This window comes from Triticum aestivum, chromosome 1B (assembly GCF_018294505.1).
Source record: "Triticum aestivum cultivar Chinese Spring chromosome 1B, IWGSC CS RefSeq v2.1, whole genome shotgun sequence".
Lineage (NCBI taxonomy): Eukaryota > Viridiplantae > Streptophyta > Magnoliopsida > Poales > Poaceae > Triticum > Triticum aestivum.
Genome location: NC_057795.1, coordinates 327,295,763 through 327,315,341, shown reverse-complemented (window position 1 = coordinate 327,315,341; position 19,579 = coordinate 327,295,763).

The following is a 19,579-nucleotide window of genomic DNA, read 5'->3' as shown; positions in this document are numbered from 1 at the left end:
GTCGCTGTTGCCGGCTAGCAAGCACCCGCAAGGCTTTCGCCTGTAGCAACACAGCCCATCACCTCCACGCAGCCGGCCAAGGCCGACAAGCACTTCCGCCGCCCCGCACACCCCCGCCGCAAAGTGGCGATTAATGTCGTTGTAGTTCTTCACAGGCCTGCAGAAACAAGTGGCAACATATGTTTTCAGAGTTAGGAATGCAGCAATCATTCAGCCTGACGAAAAGTGAAGAGAAAGTCTCTTTTAGTCAAAAACCTGATGGAGTACACTCGGATGTGCGTGTTAGAATCCCACCTCTTTATGTAGCCATTAACGACTACGTAGTCTCCATTGTTGCGTGCGTTGTACAAAAACAATCCAGTTTTAGGTGTGAGGCAAACAAAAACGACCCTTGCAAAATGACAACAATAAATCCCAAGCGCTTACGCAAGGCCTGCATGTACTCCCCGTCGATTGTTTTGAAAAGCAACAAGAAGTTGTCAGCGTCTAATGAAGGCATGATACTATATTTTTTACAGTTTGTGCGGTGAGGAAAATACCAAATCTTGGCCTCGATAGCCCCAGTGCCATCGTCGAGAATGAAGTTGATTTCTTCCGCCGAGTCCGTACGGTTCCACATCTTACCGAGAAGCCACTCATCCAAATAAAAAATGGCTGCAAGAATTTTATGTCAGATAGGATGAGAAAAACATAAAAACTAGCATATATCAACAGTGCCCCACCGTGCTCGGCCCAAGGAATTAACATGGAAACTTGCTTCACAGTCTGGGGGACTAAGTTGTTGGGCGGATAAAGGTACTGGAAAACAACCATTGAATTTTTGTCAGCAAATAAAACTTCCGCTCGTAAACAAAAACCCAAGAACACATACACACACCTGTTGGCTGTAGACCGCTGCAAAGAGCGCCGAGAGCATAAGGGAGCAAGATTCTGAATATATATGCAAAACAAGAGTTGGACGGTGGTGTTAGTAATTACACGCTTGAACCCAATGGAGCGACAATAACTCTGCACTCCTTTGTGGATGCATCCCAAAAGCCTCTTTCCTCTGTAAAATCTAGCTCATCATCCGACAGATCATCACTAACAACCGTGCAGAATATATTCAAATTAACTTCAGTAAAAACGGCGAGCTTCGCACCTCGGATCAGCGCGGCGTAGATTGTTTTTTGCCACTCTCAAACGGTGTCGAACAGTGTCCAGCTAGCTAGACGAAAATAGCAATTTAACACTACCAGACAAGTACCCCACACCTAGAACCTTTTGTAAATAGCCAGAATTAGCCGATTCGTCAGCTCGCCCAAAGAAGCTACTGGGGAACTCTGCTGGTTCAAAAAGGTGTGTGCTCTGTTTGCCTCAAGTACACCTGCAAAGCCAGACGCTAGGTTTCCTTTTCTGGACCCTGACACCATAAAGGCTCGGCTCAACTTTCCTTATAAGCCATGGAGAAATTCAACAAATGATAAATTCAGAACCTTATCCACCAAAGGTGCGGATTTCAAAGCAAACGAAGGGTTTTGATAACAGCCATCCGAGCTAGTGTGGATAGCAAATCCATCCTCTATATATATATATATATATATATAGACAAAAGTTTTTCTATTGGGTAACTCTGCACAGACGGCTATCCTGACCCTTGGAGCTGCTATGGGATCCATGTCACAAGCTCCTTAAAACTTTCCCTACTAGAATTCCATGATTTTTCAGCGTCCGTCCTTATTTCTTCTTTTAGCCGGTGTGGTCACAGTAGGCTCACAGGCTAGAGTGACAGGCCTAGTATATTTCATCATACATGCCCAACGAACGGTGCCCAGACTCCAAAAGTTCGAGTAAGTTGCAGCGTTGCTTTCCCATTAGCCGGCCTTGCAGGTACACACTGTTGGAAACGAAAAAATTGATTCAGAGACCCTCGTTGTCTGGTGCGACACGGTGTGCCACATTATTGGAAACTCCGGCTGTTGCTGCATTTCTGGCCGGTTGCATCAGTTAATATTCAGGAGTAGCATTTACATCTTCAATTTGGTTTCACGATCATCTGCAAATGGTTATAAACTTTTATTGCACATGTTACAGCAAAGGCTATATGAGTCCACTTATTGCGCAACACTCTGATTTGGTTACTTATTGATAGGTTGCATCAAGAGAGGAGAGCAGGAAAAAGATGATGTGGCAATGTTTTCCAGTGGCGCAGAGAGGTATCTGAACTAGGAAGCTCTTCGCACAGGTGAAGCAAGAGCGCGTTAACGTCAACATGACCTTCTGATGTTTGGCTCAAGACGATGACAACTTAGGGGTGATCCTCTTATCAACTCTAGCTTATAATAAGTGATTGTTTAAGTTACTCAAATGCCTGACTGTTTTATCAAGAGATGGAATGAATCACGCTAGTGTCATAAGTACAAATCATACTAGTGCTACATTTTTATGGAAGAATTATATCTTGGTTGACGAATAGCCCATCTTGATTGCAGTGTTACGGCACATAAAATCATGTACTGATGAGTGGTTCTAATCCTACCTAGTATCGTTTCACAAGGCAGCAATGTGCATTCATATTTTCCATCTTAACACTGTCCCAAGTAGTAGTTTGCGTGTGTGTGTGTATATAACAATGTATGTCGTTTAGGCAACTACCGTGCATCGATTGCGTGTCGTGGAACACGCCGAATATATGTCTTCTAGTTAATACAACTTTCTTCAAACTGGGCTAGTGTCAGTCTTGCAAAAGCCTGCAGCGAAACAGTTTGCTCAAAAGCAGGTCAAAACCCTGCGCCTTAGGGCATCTCCAGCCGCGCCCCCCAGAAGGCCTCCTCAGGCGATTTTTTCGCGCCGGCACCGAAAAACGGCCCAGTCGCGCCTGCAGGAGCCCGATTTTCGCCGGCTTGGGCCGAAAACAGCACCGGCGGATCCAGCCCGAACCCGGCGCGCTGGGGGGCGCTCGGGGGCGCCGGGCGAACTGTTTTGGTGCGAAAAAGCCGCGGGCCCGCCGCGTCAGCGACATGGCTCTCTTCTCGGCCCTTCGTCGTCCTCATCGCCTCGTTTTCCGCTGCCTCCGCCCCGTCAAGCCGGAGCCCCAGGGCACACCGGCCGCGCGCGCCCCCGCAGCTCCGGCGTCCGCATCGGCGCCAACGTCTCTCCATCCACCGGCCGCCTCGTCCTCGTCGAGCCCAAGCCGGAGCCCGGCCTCCCCACGGAGTACGAGGAGATAGCCCGGCGCGGCTTCTCCGACGAGGACGCCATGCGGTGGGCGTGGAAAGACTACCTCCGCGACGAGACGGTCCGGCAGCGCCGGGCCCTGGAGGAGATCGCCGCCCGCAAGCGTGGGCGCGAGGACGCCCACGGCGTCGTGGTCCTCGACAGCGACAACAACCACGACGCCGCCCCCGGACCGTCCAACCCACCGCGCCAACCAGGGGAGGGATGCAGCAGGGACGGCGAAGGCGTAGACGGGGGCGGCGGCGGCCGCGACGACGACGACGACGACGACGACGACGACGACGATGGCTGCGGTGACTACATGCGGTTCTACATCCTCCTCGGCATGTAGAACCGCGTGCGCGGGGCGGCGAGGCGAGCGGCGAGGGAGACGGCGGGGTAGCCCGCGGTAGTTTTTTTTTTGTAAAATATGCTTAAGTTTGAACGAACTCGCCGAAGTTTGCAATGAATTTGCGCCGTGTTTAAATTTTTTAAAATACCGTGGGCGCCGCGACTGGGGGGCATCACGGCCCCAGTGCGCGGTTTAGCGTCGGTGCGCTCCTAGGGGGCGATTTTTTGCCCCTCCTAAGGGGCCAACGGCTGGAGATGCCCTTAGCTGTCGCCTGCCAGGATTCCCGAGGCGCATAGTATCGCTACATGACGCAAATTTTCAGAGGCTTGAGTCCTTCACGGGTCCATGATTGCAGCCTGTTGCAATAACTTTCTTGCCCCCCTCACCTCTAACCCAGCTGATGATCCATCAACGCGTTTCAATAGCCATCAACCTGTCGGCTAGCGTCCAGGACGAGATCAAGGTCCATTGACAGAGCATCTAGCAGGTACCTGCCGCTTTGCTCTTCCAGAACCTCATAAACAAGCTTCATCAGGTCAAAGGCTAGAAACGTAGTAGCTTAACTACTTAAGCATGCTAGTTTTCCTGACCCACCTAGTATCCTGATTTCACGCATATCTTCAGTCTCGAATTCTTCACGGGGCACGTACTTGTGGGAGGTGGCGCAGGACTACTAAGTCCTACAGTTTTTTTTCTTTTTGCTAGAAAACTAGGTCCTACAATACAACAGAGTACACACGTGTACACATGTACTGATGTACAGCAGATACAACACACGTTAGGGCATCTCCAACACCGACGCTCAAACCTCCCGCATCAGTTCGGACCGCGCTGTCCGAACATCGGAAGCCATCCAACACGGTTCTGCATCGGTCCGCGAGACGATCCAGACACGATTTCTTCCGCAAACCAAAGACAAACGTGGGGGCTTTGCGGGAGTCCGGACCGCTCCCAAGCCCGCCTCTGACCGTCCTTGGTTTACCAAAAAACCCTCCCCACTCCTGCATGTGCTTCCGGTCCGAAACGGTTAGCGCCGGTCCTGAGACTCAGTGCCCACATTCATGCCCGGCCAAAGCGGACGCGGCCACTCACGGGCGCCGACATTAAAGAGACGTGCTGGCCAAGAGAGCGCCGCCCGCGCCGCTTCCCGGTGCAGGCGACTGCTGCGCGTTCAAATGACACGACGGCCGCCCGTCCGTTCGACTGTCACCCACATTGATGTCACACGGTTGCCGAGGCGTCTCCTCCAGCGCCCTCGGTCCGTCCCTCTGCCGCCCCCCATTGTTATGTAAACCGATGTCCCGGTCATAGCTGTAGTCATCCGCCTTTGATCCCCCGCCAAAGCTCTGACGCCGGACCAAAATAAGAAGATGGCCGCCATTGTTGTCGGTTGGCAGGTTGGCAGACAGTCGGAGGACGACGACGTCCTAATGGAGGACGTGGCCGAAAACGATGAGTCGGCACCACCATCCTCCTCCGCGCCTCCCTCTTCCTCTTCCATGTCTCCCTCGCCGGTGCATTGCACCATGACCATCGGCGAAGCCCGTGTCCATTACATGGACATGGTGCAGTGGGACGAGCAGTTCCGGGAGGTGCAGACCGTCATCCTGCCACTAGGCCTAGTCCTAAATCCGGCTCGTCTGCTATGAAAATGTCGTTTATCGACATTTATCCCTTATCTATAGTTTCCACATATTTGTAAAAGCGGGAAAAAATCAATCTCCCAAAAACTAGTTATGTATGAATACAAAATATAAGAGGGCACCCTCTGCGATGATGTCAAGAACCTTTAAACCACGTGAATAGGCACCTTCTATGTGGCCTCAACGCTCTTTTCATGTTGTTACGTCTATCACACATGGCCTTATCAATAATGATATCATTTCTAAAACAACATACAATGCATTCCCCACTATGTCCTTGCACACTTTTCCAACTCGTCTCCATACTATCCCATAATAGGGGTCGTGGTTGTGTCTACCATGTTGATCATGTCCCCTGTTGTCCTTCTCCGAGAGAAACCATGTCGGACCGCCGTCCTGCCGCTAGGCCTAGTCCTAAATATGGCTCGTCTGCTATGAAAATGTCGTTTATCGACATTTCTCCCTTAGCTATAGTTTCCACATATTTGTAAAAGCGGGGAAAAACCAATCTCCCAAAAACTAGTTATATATGAAAACAACATATAAGGGGGCACCCTCTGCGATGACGTCGATAACTTTTAAGCCACATGATAGGCACCTTCCACGTGGCCTTAATGCTCTTTTCATGTTGTTACGTCTATCACACATGTCCTTACCAATCATGATATTATTGCTAAAACAACATACAATGCATGCCCCACTACGTCATTGCACACTTTTGCAACTCATCTCCATACCATCCCATAAACAGTGGGCACCCTCCGTCATGACATCGAGAACTTTTAAACCACTAGATAGGCACCTTCCACGTGGCCTTAGCGCTCTTTTTCTTTTCAATAACTAACTCCTACTAACGTCAGCACTACCTTATCTTCTCGTAGTGTACATCCCTCTCTATCACTCACTTCATATTATTGTTTCAATCGCTTCTATCTACCTATATTATGGTTAAACACACATATGTGGGACTCTGCACCACGAGAGAGAACTTTAACCCATGCGGTAGGGCACCATTCATATGGCCACCTCACCCTTTTTTCCCTTTTTCGAAATAATGTCCCCTCTTTTTGTGATTTTGCATATTGCATAGTTTTGATTCTCTGACTGGCATCACCATTATCTTATTCTCTCATGTTTTCCATTTCTCTCTCACTTTATATCACATGTTTCTACCATTCCCTACCTATTTATGGTTGAAAATACATACACGACACTGCCCACAAGTTCACCCCGCTGATTTGAATCTCCCCTCCTCAACACACACACACAATCAATAAGAGGTGCTGCTCTTTTTTGTTACAATGTTGACACTTTAAATCACGCTTGATGGGGCACCCTCCATATTGATTTCGCTCTCTTTTCATTTTTTGGGAATAAACTTCCCCTTTCGCACATTTTATTGTTATTATATCTCACACATGTCCTTCTCAATCATGATATTATTGCTAAAGCAACATAAAAGGCACGCCCCGCCATGTCATTGCATGCTAATTTTGCAACACATGTCCATACCATCCCATACACAGTGGGCACCCTCTGCCATGACGTCGAGAACTTTTAAACCACTCGATGCGCACTTTCCATGTGGCCTCAACGCTCTTTTCCTCACTAGTAGAAAAACACCTAATAGTCCTGGTTCACAAGGGCCTTTAGTCCCGGTTCATGAACCGGGACTGATGGGTCGTTACTAATACCTCCACCCATTAGTCTCGGTTCAAACACAAACCGGGACTAATGTGCCTCCACGTGGCCCCGTGCGCCGAGCCCAGTCAGGGGGCCTTTGATCCCGGTTGGTGGCACCAACCGGGACCAAAAGTCCATTTTTTTTGGAAAGTGGCTGCTTTAGGGGTTTTGGGGGTTATTTTTAGGTTGTTATATTAGCTAGCTAATAGAGAGAAGTGTCCTCTCTTATATCTTCGTCCTTGGTTTACCAACGCTGCTGCTATATATGTTCATTTTACCCGCTGATATAATAACTCATGCATGCTCGCATACATCAGCATATATAATAACAAGTACTCATCCTACTAATCATGCATCATCATACAACTTCTACTCGTTATTAATAATAAGTCATACGATCATCATCCTCATAGTCATCGAACCCAACCCTACATAATTGTTCTTAGCACATGATCATCAGTATCAGGTAGGACCTAAACACCCTTAAGGTAAAATAGCATAAAACAATATAGACCCTGACTCTCCATTATGAAGAATGGCGATCATCCTGTCTCCAATTTTTGCCCTTCGCTGAATGTTGCTTCCAAGAAGCTCCTTACGACTGTCCATACATTTTTTCCATTCTTTGATTGTCATGTCTCCACTTCTTTTAGAAACCCGGTATGGACAGTTCAGATTCGTAGGAAGACCTGGTTGTATGTTCAAAACATGAAGGCTACCGTGTGTATACATCAGATGAGGCACACAATCATTCGGGATTATCTGTTGAAAAACATAGTAATAACTTCGTAGTTAGCAATGATATGATGTACTAGTTTTAGAAGTGTGCAAAAAGATGCACGGATGTCGTAATAGTAAAAAATCTTACCAGGGTATCTCCATGGTAGTTACCGTAGTTCAACACGTGCACTAGTGGCACGTATTGACCATAATGTTGAGGAGTTCGATTGTAGACATTGTAATTCTCAAGATCAGTACAAAATGCGACCAGATGATTTTTCTCCTGATAAGTTAGTTCGGAGCCTTCGGTGTAGTAGGTTCTGTCTACCATCTTCCGCACATTCTTTGAAGAATGAAAATAAGCTGTCAATGGAGAATAAGTTGTCAACTATTTTGAAATAAACAATATAAATTACTTAATAACTATGTTAAGCTCACATGGGGGAAGAATTGGAGGTGTATCCACAAGGACGAAAATCGTAGGTCTCTCTTGCTCGATTGTAGGATCACCAAGATCCATGGTGACAAGTATACCCTCATCAAAACCATACATCTTGCAAAGTGCTTCCCAATTTTTGCAACCAAAATGGGTTACACTCTGAGCATTGTACAACTTTACTTGAAAATCCACACCATGATGGGTACTTAGGATAATTTTTTTGGTTTCGAAACTTTCATGGTCTTCAAAACCCATCCTCTCCAAGACATAGCGTCTTGCAAAGCATGGGATAAGCTAGTCGAATTGGAAAAGATGAAAAATATTGTCATGATTAAAATAGTTGAAGTCATGAGTAATTACGAAAAAAAACTATTGTCGTCGGTTGCGTACCGTATGAACATCGAAGGTCTCCTCGAGCTTAATGCTGAAGCGACGATCTTCGTCCAGCTCAATGAACCTGTCGCAGATACCTCGGTCGTCGTGGCACCAGTCGCACTCCCCCGGGCGGTTTTCGTCGTCCGAGTACGACATTTCCGGCCTATGTTCATAATTCAAATATTAAACTAGATTATTAATCACGGGTTGACTATCGGTGATGTACGTAGCTCCTCCTTTCATTCCCGAGTGCATTATTACATCAAATTGTCTAGCACACGGGAATGAAGGAGAACTTATCCAATATGAGCATTCAATAAGCAAAACCAAATCATAAAATAAGCAAAACCAAATCATAAAATAAATAGTATTCAAATTAGCATGCATTCAATAATTATAAGCAAAAGTACATCATCTCTTGGTGTCCGTACATCGTCGAATATTATCACTAATATAGCATCACTAATACAACTAGAACCGTAGCGCCCGACGGGTATCGATGTGGGCGGTGGACACCCAAAGATAAGGAACCATCACAGGATCATAGCTCCAGTGAGATCCCTGGAGAACCTGACAGGTATTGTCGAATCTGCCCTCCAATGCAACCATGTAGCGACGGACGTGCTCGTCCTCCTCGCTGACACGGTGACGTACCACCTCCGCGGTGTCCGGAAGCCTCGGCACCTTACTGGCCCACGCGACCGCCACCAAACAAGGATCGGGTCAACAATGGGCTGCCTCCTCACCAACCTACGTCCCCCGGAAGGTAGCACCTCCCAATACCAGCCCGGCGGAGCCCAGTCCCGAACATGGCCCTGATCAAGCAAGCCTCCATCGCCGAGTCGACGACGACGAGGATGCGGGATAGGCATCGCCGACGTCGATGCGGGAACTACTTCTATATATAGTTAAATAAAGTAGTTTTATTAATTAAATCAACTAGCTAGTTCAACTACTAAACACTTACTATAAATAAATAAAGTAGTACTTACTAAAAACAAACTACTTCTATATATAGTAAAATAAAGTAGTTTATTAAATCAACTAGCTAGTTCAACTATATATGAAGCACTTACTATAAATAAAATAAAGTAGTACTTACTAAAAATAAACTAGTATTTTTCTAACTAATTATATTAAACACTTTCTCTTCTTATTTTTTTCATTTTTCTAAATACGTACTATGAACAAAAAAATCATTAAAATTCTATAAACAAAATTACAACAGAAAAAAATCATAAAGATTCTATGAACAGAAAAAAATCATAAAAATTTGACATATTCGATCTTTGCATATATATGATAAAAAATCTATGAACTACACATCTAAATTACTACACATCCAACAAAAAAATCTATGAACTACAAAAAAATCTAAACAAAATCTAACAAAAATCATAAAAAATCTAACAATAAAATCTACTAACAGAAAAAAAATCTAACATAATATGAACAAATTAATTACACAATCTAAATTACACAATATGAACTACATATCTAAATTACACCACATCTAATCTAACAAATAAATCTATGAACTAACAAAAAAATCTAAAAAAATCTAACATAATATGAACAAATTAATTACACAATCTAAATTACACAATATGAACTACATATATAAATTACAACAAATCTAATCTAACAAATAAATCTATGAACTAACAAAAAAAATCTAAAAAAAATCTAACAAAAATAAAATGAAGTTGCTCACGGCCGGCGCCGGCGCCGGCGACGGTGACGGCGAGGTGCAGCAGGGCGGGCGGCGACGTCGGTGCAGGGCGGCGATGGCGTCGGGGCGGCAGGGCGGACGACGACGGCAGCGGGGCGGGGCGGCGACGGCGCGCATCGGGGCGGCAGGGGACGGCGTCGGGGCGGGGCCGTCGTGGGACGGGGCGGCGACGGCGTCGGGGCGGGGCGGCGACGGCGAGGTGGCGGCAGGGGACGGCGCGCGGCGTCGGGAGAGATCGAACTCGGGGCGGGGCGGCAGTGCTACTTATATAGCAAAGGCTTTGGTCCCGGTTCTTACGCCAAACCGGTACCAATGCACGCCTTTTGTCCCGGTTGGAGCCACTAACCGGGACCAAAGGCCTCTTTTCGGCAGCCCAAAGGGCGGGAAACGAGGACCTTTGGTCTCGGTTGGTGGCTCCAACCGGGACAAAAGGCGGCATTGGTAGGGCTGCCGAAAAGAGGCCTTTGGTCCCGGTTGGTGGCTCCAACCGGGACAAAAGGCGTGCATTGGTACCGGTTGGTGGCACCAACCGGTACCAAAGAGGGGTATTGGTACCGGTTGGCTCCACCAACCGGTATCAATGGATTCGTCTAATTTTTTATTTTCTGCAACTATTTTTTAGTGGATTCTTTCTGCAGCTGTTTTTTTAGTCCCGCCTCGCCAAGCGAGAGGCACTCGCAGCTGTTTATAAGTCCTGAGTGCAGAGACGATGAAGAAGAGGCTCAATGCTCACTTGCACGTTGATTAGCTTCAAGCCTTGAGGAATAGGGGTAGACTGCACAGAGCTATGTGCAGTGCAGTTGACACTATTCCGAAAGGCTTGAAGCAAATTAACGAGCATTGCGCCTCTTTTTTATTTTTAATGACTTATTTTTAATAGTTGTGATTAACTTAACTAAAAAATGAGCATAGATGCTTATTTTTAATGACTTATTACAACTTAGAAATAAGAAAAAAAAATATAGCAAAAAGAAAAAGAAAAAAACTATATAAAAAACTACTCAGAAATAAATAGAAGCAAAAATAGTTGTGATTAACTTTACTTAAAAAATGAGCATAGATGCTTATTTTTAATGACTTATTACAATTCAGAAATAAATAGAAAAAAATAGTTGTGATTAACTTAACTAAAAAATGAGCATAGATGCTTATTTTTAATGACTTATTACAACTCAGAAATAAAAAGAAAAAAATAAATATAGCAGAAAAGAAAAAAAACTATATAAAAAACTACTCAGAAATAAATAGAAGCAAAAATAGTTGTGATTAACTTTACTTAAAAAATGAGCATAGATGCTTATTTTTAATGACTTATTACAATTCAGAAATAAATAGAAAAAAATAGTTGTGATTAACTTAACTAAAAAGTGAGGATAGATGCTTATTTTTAATGACTTATTACAACTTAGAAATAAAAAGAAAAAAATAAATATAGCAGAAAAGAAAAAAAAACTATATAAAAAACTGCTCAGAAATGAGCATAGATGCGCTTATAGAGAAAATTCAACCTAAATTCATAATAAATTTCTACTAATTTCAGAGAAATTCATATGAATTTAGATTAAATTTCCTGTATAAGGGCATCTATTTTCATTTTGAGAGGAGCTCAACAAAGGGAGAGAGGGAGGGGCTTATAAAACCGGTCTGATTCCCCTTCGGTTGGCGAGGTGGGACTAAACTCTGACCACAACGAGGGTCAACCCTTTAGTCCCGGTTGGTGGCGTGAACCGGGACTAAAGGTCAGCCTTTGGTCCCGGTTCAAGCCACCAACCGGGACCAATGATGGTGGACCAGGAGCGAGGCGCATTGGTCCCGGTTCGTCCAACCAACCGGGACCAAAAGGTCCAGACGAACCGGGACCAATGGCCCACGTGGCCCGGCCGGCCTCCGGGGCTCACGAACCGGGTCCAATGCCTCCATTGGTACCGGTTCTGGATTGAACCGGGACTAATGGGCTGACCTGGCCTGGACCATTGCCCCATTTTCTACTAGTGCCTTTTCAAAACTAACTCCTCTACTTCGTGCCTTTTTCCTGTTGGACAATTCTTTTTTTTGAAACCCCCTCCCATATATTAATTAACTTAAAATATTCATACAATCATCCGTTACAAAATCAGCCACGTAGGGCAGAACACTATTAAGGAGCACACCATCGGACCTATTATCAAAGCTGAACTTCGCAATCTCGTGCGCCACCCTATTAGCCGTTCTTTTAATTTTTGATATCTTGCAATTTATCATCATTTTGGCTAAACTCAAAGCTTCTATCTTTAGATCCACCAGAGGAGACCTGCCTAGAAGATCATTTCGAAGGAAAGAAGCCACAAAAGAATAATCCGTTTCTAAAATGATGGCCTTGTGGAGAGTAATACCAATGTATAGCCCCGCAAGGGTCGCTCTCAGTTCCGCTTCTTCCGCGCTATTGCACACCCCAATATAATCCCAGGACGATATGATAACTTCTCCAGTATGGTTCCTGGCCACGACGCCCACACTTGCAGCCCTTAAAGCCTCCACATAACTTGCATCAACATTAATCTTAATGATCTCCGCAGCGGGAGCCTGCCAAGTCACAAGATTCTTTCGCATATCATTAGTAAAATTTAAGCCATCCACCCTCTCTTTACCTTTGATGCTAATCTCCATCTTGACATTGGGATGACAGGACGAGAAGGACGTCCAGTAATTCTGAATGAACCTCACCGAGTCAGAGATTTTTTCCTTTCCCTTACCAAAAATCAAATCATTCCTCAGATGCCAAGCCCTCCAAAACATGAATATAATTTGCTCACGCAACGGTGGCCTTACTTGATCCAATAAGACAAGTAACCAATCCGGCCCCATAAAATTGAAAACCACTTCATCTGGTAAATTCCATACCTCCCTTACCGCGAGACGTAACGCATGAGCCTTAGGACAGCTTACCAGTGCATGAAATACAGATTCATCTTCTACGCCACAAATCGAGCACAGACCAATGGTAGTTTGGTGGTGTTTAACTCTGTTAACTTGAACCGCCAAACTTTGTGTCGCAGCACGCCATGCAAAAATTCTGATTTTCTGAGGGACCTGAGCCTTCCAAATAATATTCCATAGCCTCCTTCACCCATTAGCAGCACCACTTGAACTCCCTAACTCAATCATAGAGTCCTTAAGTTTGAGCGCCAACTTATACGCACTTTTAACTGAGAATAAACCATTTTTTTCGTAGTGCCAAGCAATGAAATCTCCATCACCGACAGTCAGAACACGCAACTTCAAAATTTCGTCCGCATCATGTGGAAAGAACAGATGCCGAATAAGATTCTCATCCCATCTTGTTGAGCCACTAATGAATAATTCAGACACACATTTGAGTCTGGTTCTGTTCCTTTTTGCTGAAATTTGAAGCCCCGAATCTCTAGGAAGCCAATTGTCTCTCCAAATATTTATATTTGCACCGCCGCGAACTCTCCAAATGACCCCCTTTTTCAGCAGCTCAAGACCATGCATAATACCTTGCCAAGTAGTTGATGTCACCTGAGGGAATACAATGTCTAGCAAATGCCCATGAGGATAATACTTTGCTTTCATCACCTTTGCACATAACGAGTCCGGAAAGACCAATAAACGCCAAGCCTGTTTCGCCAAAAGCGCTTGATTAAATAATCTCAAATCTCTAAAGCCCATACCTCCTTCTCCTTTGGGTCTTGTCAACTTATCCCATGCTAGCCAATGAGTTCTCTTCCTATCCTCCTGGTCACCCCACCAAAAATTCCTAATGATTTGGGATAACTCTTCACAAATAGAAGCAGGAAATTTAAAAATCCCCATGGCATAGACCGGAAGAGACTGAATGACTGACTTAATCTGGAGCTCCTTCACACCACTAGAAGCATATTTTTCTATCCAGTCTGAAACCCGCTTAAGCGCTTTATCTTTTGTAGATTGGAATTTACCAGCCTTCATCCGCCCTTCCGGCACAGGTAAACCAAGATATTTATCCTCAAAACCATCAGAGGTGATTTTGAGAACCACCAAGATAGAAACTTGATCTTCCAGGCTACACTTTTTACCAAACAAAATGGAGCATTTATCCGGACTTAGCAATTGACCCGTCCCCTCCTCATAAGCAGCCAGAATCCGTTTAATGACCAGAGCTTGCTCCAAAGAACCCTTAAAAAATAGGAGGCTATCATCCGCAAATAATAAATGTGAGACCCCTGGAGCATGTCTGTTCAGCCGAAAATCCTGAATAACCCCCTTCGCCGTAGCATCATGGAGTAACAACGATAGAGCCTCAACCACAAATAGGAAAAGGTAAGGAGATAGAGGATCCCCTTGCCTGAGGCCACAAGAAGGTTGGAACGAATCTAACAACTGACCATTAAACCGCACAGAAAATTTCACTGACGTCACACAGATCATAATCCACTTAACCCACACTGGAGCAAAACCATATGCCCGAAGCATACTTTCCAAGAACCTCCAGTCTACACGATCATATGCCTTGGCTAGGTCCAGCTTGTACGCACAATATTCACCTCGGCTGTCTTTTAGCGTACTCAACGAATGCATACATTCAAAAGCTATAAGAGCATTATCAGAAATTAATCTTCCAGGGATGAACGCACTTTGGGTTGGAGAAATCATACCGTCCAACTGAGGTCTCAGTCTGTTGACAAGACACTTGGAGATAATTTTATATATGACATTGCATAGACTGATTGGCCGAAAATCTTTTATCGACTGGGGGTTCTTCACTTTCGGAATAAGCACAATAGTTGTATTATTTATCCCCTCCGGCATACATCCCGATATAAAGAATTGTTGAACTGCACGAACAATATCTTCCTTTAGCAAACCCCAATTCCTATGGAAAAAGCCAGCTGGAAAACCCATCTGGCCCTGGAGCCTTCAACGGACCAATTTGAAAGAGCGCATCACTAATCTCTTGTTCAGAAAAAGGCTTACAAAGATCCTCATTCATCTCATCATTCACCAGAGGTTTCACAAGAGAGATAATATAAGAAGGGTTTACTGTCTTGTCACAAGAGTAGAGATTCTTAAAAAAAGAGTCTGTGATACCTTTCATCTCGTCCACATCATGAGAGAGGGAACCGTCGCTCCTTTTAAGGGCCGAGATATTATTCTTCTTAGCTCTCCATGTGGCCTTTCGCTGAAAGAATTTTGTATTCCTATCACCCCATTTCATTTTGTCCAAACAAGATCTCTGCTTCCACATGATTTCTTCCTTAATCAAAAGTTCATCCATCTCCGCCAGGATTTTCTTCCTTTCCATAACAGCAGTATGGTCATTTATTTTGAAGAGCAAATTTAATCTCTTTCGCGCCGTTTCAAGCTTTTTGGGCAAATAACCAATATGTTCCTTACTCCACCCATGAAGAGACTTCATAAGACTGTCCAACTTATTTGCCACATCTCCCAGGTCACTGACATGCGTACTTTTATTCCAAACCAATTCAATTTGATCATTCAGCACCCCAACCTCTCTCTCCCAGTACGCTTCATATCTCAGATTTTTAATAAGCATCCCGGGACGAGGAACTCCCGTCACTTGAATAAGAAGAGGACAATGATCTGACCTTGAACTGATAATATGTTGGACCGTACAATTAGGGAACATGGAGGACCACCGAGGACAAGCCACCGCACAGTCAAGATGCACTTTCACATTTTTGTGACCTTCCTTCTTGTTATTGTAAGTCCAAGGAACACCCGAAAAACCCAAATCAAATAAATTGCATTCCGATAAAACCTCACGAAAATTTGCCATAAGTTTATCCGACCGCTTATTCCGAGAAAAATGCTCATTCTGCCACATAGCTTCGTTAAAATCACCAACCATAAACCATGGTCCGTTCCCAAGCGGCTTAATACGCCTTAACAATTCCCACATCACATACCTTTGGCTTGCCCTTGGTTCACCATAGACAAAGGTACTTCTCCATTTACTGCCATCTTCTTTGCAAATGTACATATCAATAAAATGTTCACCATATTTGTTCAGCTGCAGAGTATAAAGGTCATCTTAAAAAACTGCTACACCTCCACCTTTTCCTGGCAAAGAAACAACAAACACATTTTTCATACCCAAGCGGTAGCGCAAACTCTCAACATACTCTTTATTTTTCCTTGTTTCAGAAAGAAAGATAACGTTGGGTCGGTGTGTCTTTGAGAGGCACACCAACTCTTGGACTGTCCGAGGTTGACCCAGACCTCGGCAGTTCCAGCTAATTATTTTCATGGCTCCTGACGGGCGATATCATGCTCGCCCGTCAGTTGACCGGCAGCCCCAGGTCCGGTTGCTTCCTTAGTATTGTTCCCTACATCTTTTCCATCCTCTACATCTTTTTCATCCCCTACAGACTCTCTTCTTTTGTCCTGATCCATCTCCACTCCCCCATCTACCTCTTCAGTTACATGAATAGTAGACCCATCTATGCCTACTCTAGTACCAACTCTTTTACAATTCATACTCACATCCATATCATCCCTAACCTCTAGACTTTCAGTACTAGTACTATTCATGCTTAACACGAAGTCTTTGTCATCAGGGGATCGCCTCTTGCTACCTGCCGTACTCTCAAGCATGGCAGCAAAAATCATCTTGCGACTGGAGAGCTCGCTGCCGCTGTTTGGTGGCGTGGGGATGCCAAAAACCACATGTTTAGCACATGCAGATTGCACCATCTCCTTCTCTTCCTGCTCTTCTCGATGAAGCCTCTTCCATCGCTGGACTCCAGCAGTAGCCAGAGCACGCTGCTGTACGCCATCAGCAGCAGCACCCTCGCGACCACCATGAGCTTTAGCCTTCGCCTGATCCATAGGCTGTACATCCCCCATCTGCGGCTGCTTCTGCATAGACGCCATAGCAGCAGCAGTAGGAGACCTAGGAGCACCCAGGTTAGAGTGGAGGTGCTCCCCAGGTCCCTTATCCATCAGCTCGCTCATTTGACCAGCCGGAGCTCCTGAGTTGGTGTTGAGGAGTGCTCCAGCCATGTCATTGGACGCCTCTAGGCCTCCAGTAGCAAACTGAATAGGGGGCCCATTGCTGGAGTTGTTGGTACCCCCGCCAACGAGCACAAGCTGCTCCAACGCGTTTGGTGCGTCAGTGGCAACCGGAGCAGAACCGTCCACCGAAGCTGACGCCGTAGTCGTATCTGCAGCAGCAGACAAGTATAGTCTTTTGACCGCCGAGGCCACCTCCGTGATCACCTTGTCCTTCACCGGCTTCTTCCCAAAATCGATTTGTCTACGAGCAGAGGCCCAATACGGAGGCGCCCTTATGTCGGTGGAGTAGGACGCCTTCCGCAGCTCTTTGGGCATGCTGCAGAACTTCTCTGTCGTGTGTCCCACCACTCCGCAGCAAAAACAGAAGTTTGGCAGCTTCTCATACTTGACATCGAAAAGGATCGGTTTGGTGCTACCTTTTGGGGTTATGTCGACGTTCTTCCTCAATGGCTTCTCCACAGGGTGCTGAACACGAACACGAAGATGCTCGTCAACGATTTGATTGTTGCGGTGCGACACGGCGAGGACGGTGCCGAGCTTCTTTCCAAGCTTCCACCCCATGTCTTCAGTCTTGAGGATGATGGGCAACCTATGAATTTGCACCCAGATACTTAAAGAATCTAGGCGCACGTCCACAGGGTTACCCACGCCGTCGAAGTCCTTGATGAGCACTGCGTCGTTCTGGTAGTGCCACGGCCCAGCTTGAAGAACACGCTGCCGGTCCCCCTCCTCGGAGAACGTGACGACGAAGCGCCCATCGCTGCTCGTGACCCGTTGAGGGACCGCAGTGCCACGGAGCCTCCACGCCCCTCGCAAGCTGTTGACGACGGTGTTGTGGTCCACCGGGTACTGCGACAGCACCCGAGCCACGACGAGCTTGCCCTTCACTGCCTGTATGGCCGCCTCCATGTCGATGACGATTGGCACGTCCTCCTCGTCTGACAGCATGGCCACTTGCTTGCCTTGCCTACAAGGAGCCGGAGGATCTTATGGGACTGCCGAGAAGCCAATGGTGGCGCTGGGGGTGATGGACAGCATCAGTCCAGTCGGACCCCCAACAGCAGCGGTTCCCCTCTGTGGCAGGGGGGTGGACAAGTCCACCGCCGGAGTGCCGAGCTCATCACCCTGGGCACCAGCAGGCTTCAGCCGTGTAGCTTCCACGTTGGGTGGCTGCTGATCCCTGTCGGATGCCATCCTCCCCTGGTTCACCTGGTTCAGACACAAAGAACAGAGAGCAGGAAACGAACACACTTGCTGAAACTGAAAAATGGCCTGCTGCATAACCTGAAACTCGCCCCTCAAATACTTGTCTTCACCCCCAAATTTCGCCCTCAAATCAACAGAATTAATCCCCAAATTAATCTGGTACAGGAGCCCCTCCTTAACCGTGGTCAAATTGGATTTAACGCACAGGGAAACTGCAGTTTCTTCCGCCCCTTTACTCGCCGGATCCGCATCTTTCATGGCAAAATCAGAGGCCGTGAACTCCGCCTCTGTCACCGCGTCGGTCATCACAGCCATGGCCACCTTCAAATCCCCCTTGCCCAGCTCTGAATTGAAAAACTTACTCACTTTATCCCGCATATGACGTAGGCAAGCCTCCGGATCACGAGCACGGCGAAGGATCTCCCTCCCCCGTCTTCTTAAGGTGCTCCACTCCTGTCCAGAGTAGCCACCCACCACTAGCCGGTCCTCCCGCTGGGCGTGGCCCAGCGCCAGATCCGGCGCCCCCGCCGCCATGGGCGGCATCCGCAGGTCGCCTAGGCTGTCGCCAGAGCCCCCTGGACGAAACGTTATTTCTTTTGCGAATGATCCTGTTGGACAATTCTAATTCACCTACTAACGCCAACACTACCTTATCATATTGCACATCCCTCTCTCTCTCACTTCATATCATTGTCTTGACTACTTCTACCTCTACCTATATTATAGCTAAACATACATGTGGCACTCTGTGCTGCGGGGGTCTTTACGTCACGACGTTGAGCACTTTAACCCACACGGTTGGGCACCATTCATATGGACACTATGCCCTTTCCCTTTTTCGAAAATAATTTCCACTCTTTGTTGGATTTTTTGATATTGGACAGTTCTGATTTTCTGATTGACATCACCATTATCTTATTCTCTCATGTTGTCCATCTATTTTATCACTTTATATCACTATTTTCTACCATTTTCCGTGGCTGCCTATTTATAGCTTAAAATACATACACGACACTCCTCACAAGTTTGTCACACAGCTTTAAACCCCCCTCCCACACAATCTCATAAGAGGTGGTGCTCTTTTTGTCATGATGTCGAGCACTTCAAATCACCCTTGATGCAACACCGTCCATATTGCTTTTGCTCCCTTTTCATTTTTTGGAAATAAACTCCCCTTTCGCACATCTTATTACTGTTACGTCTATCACACAAGTCCTTAT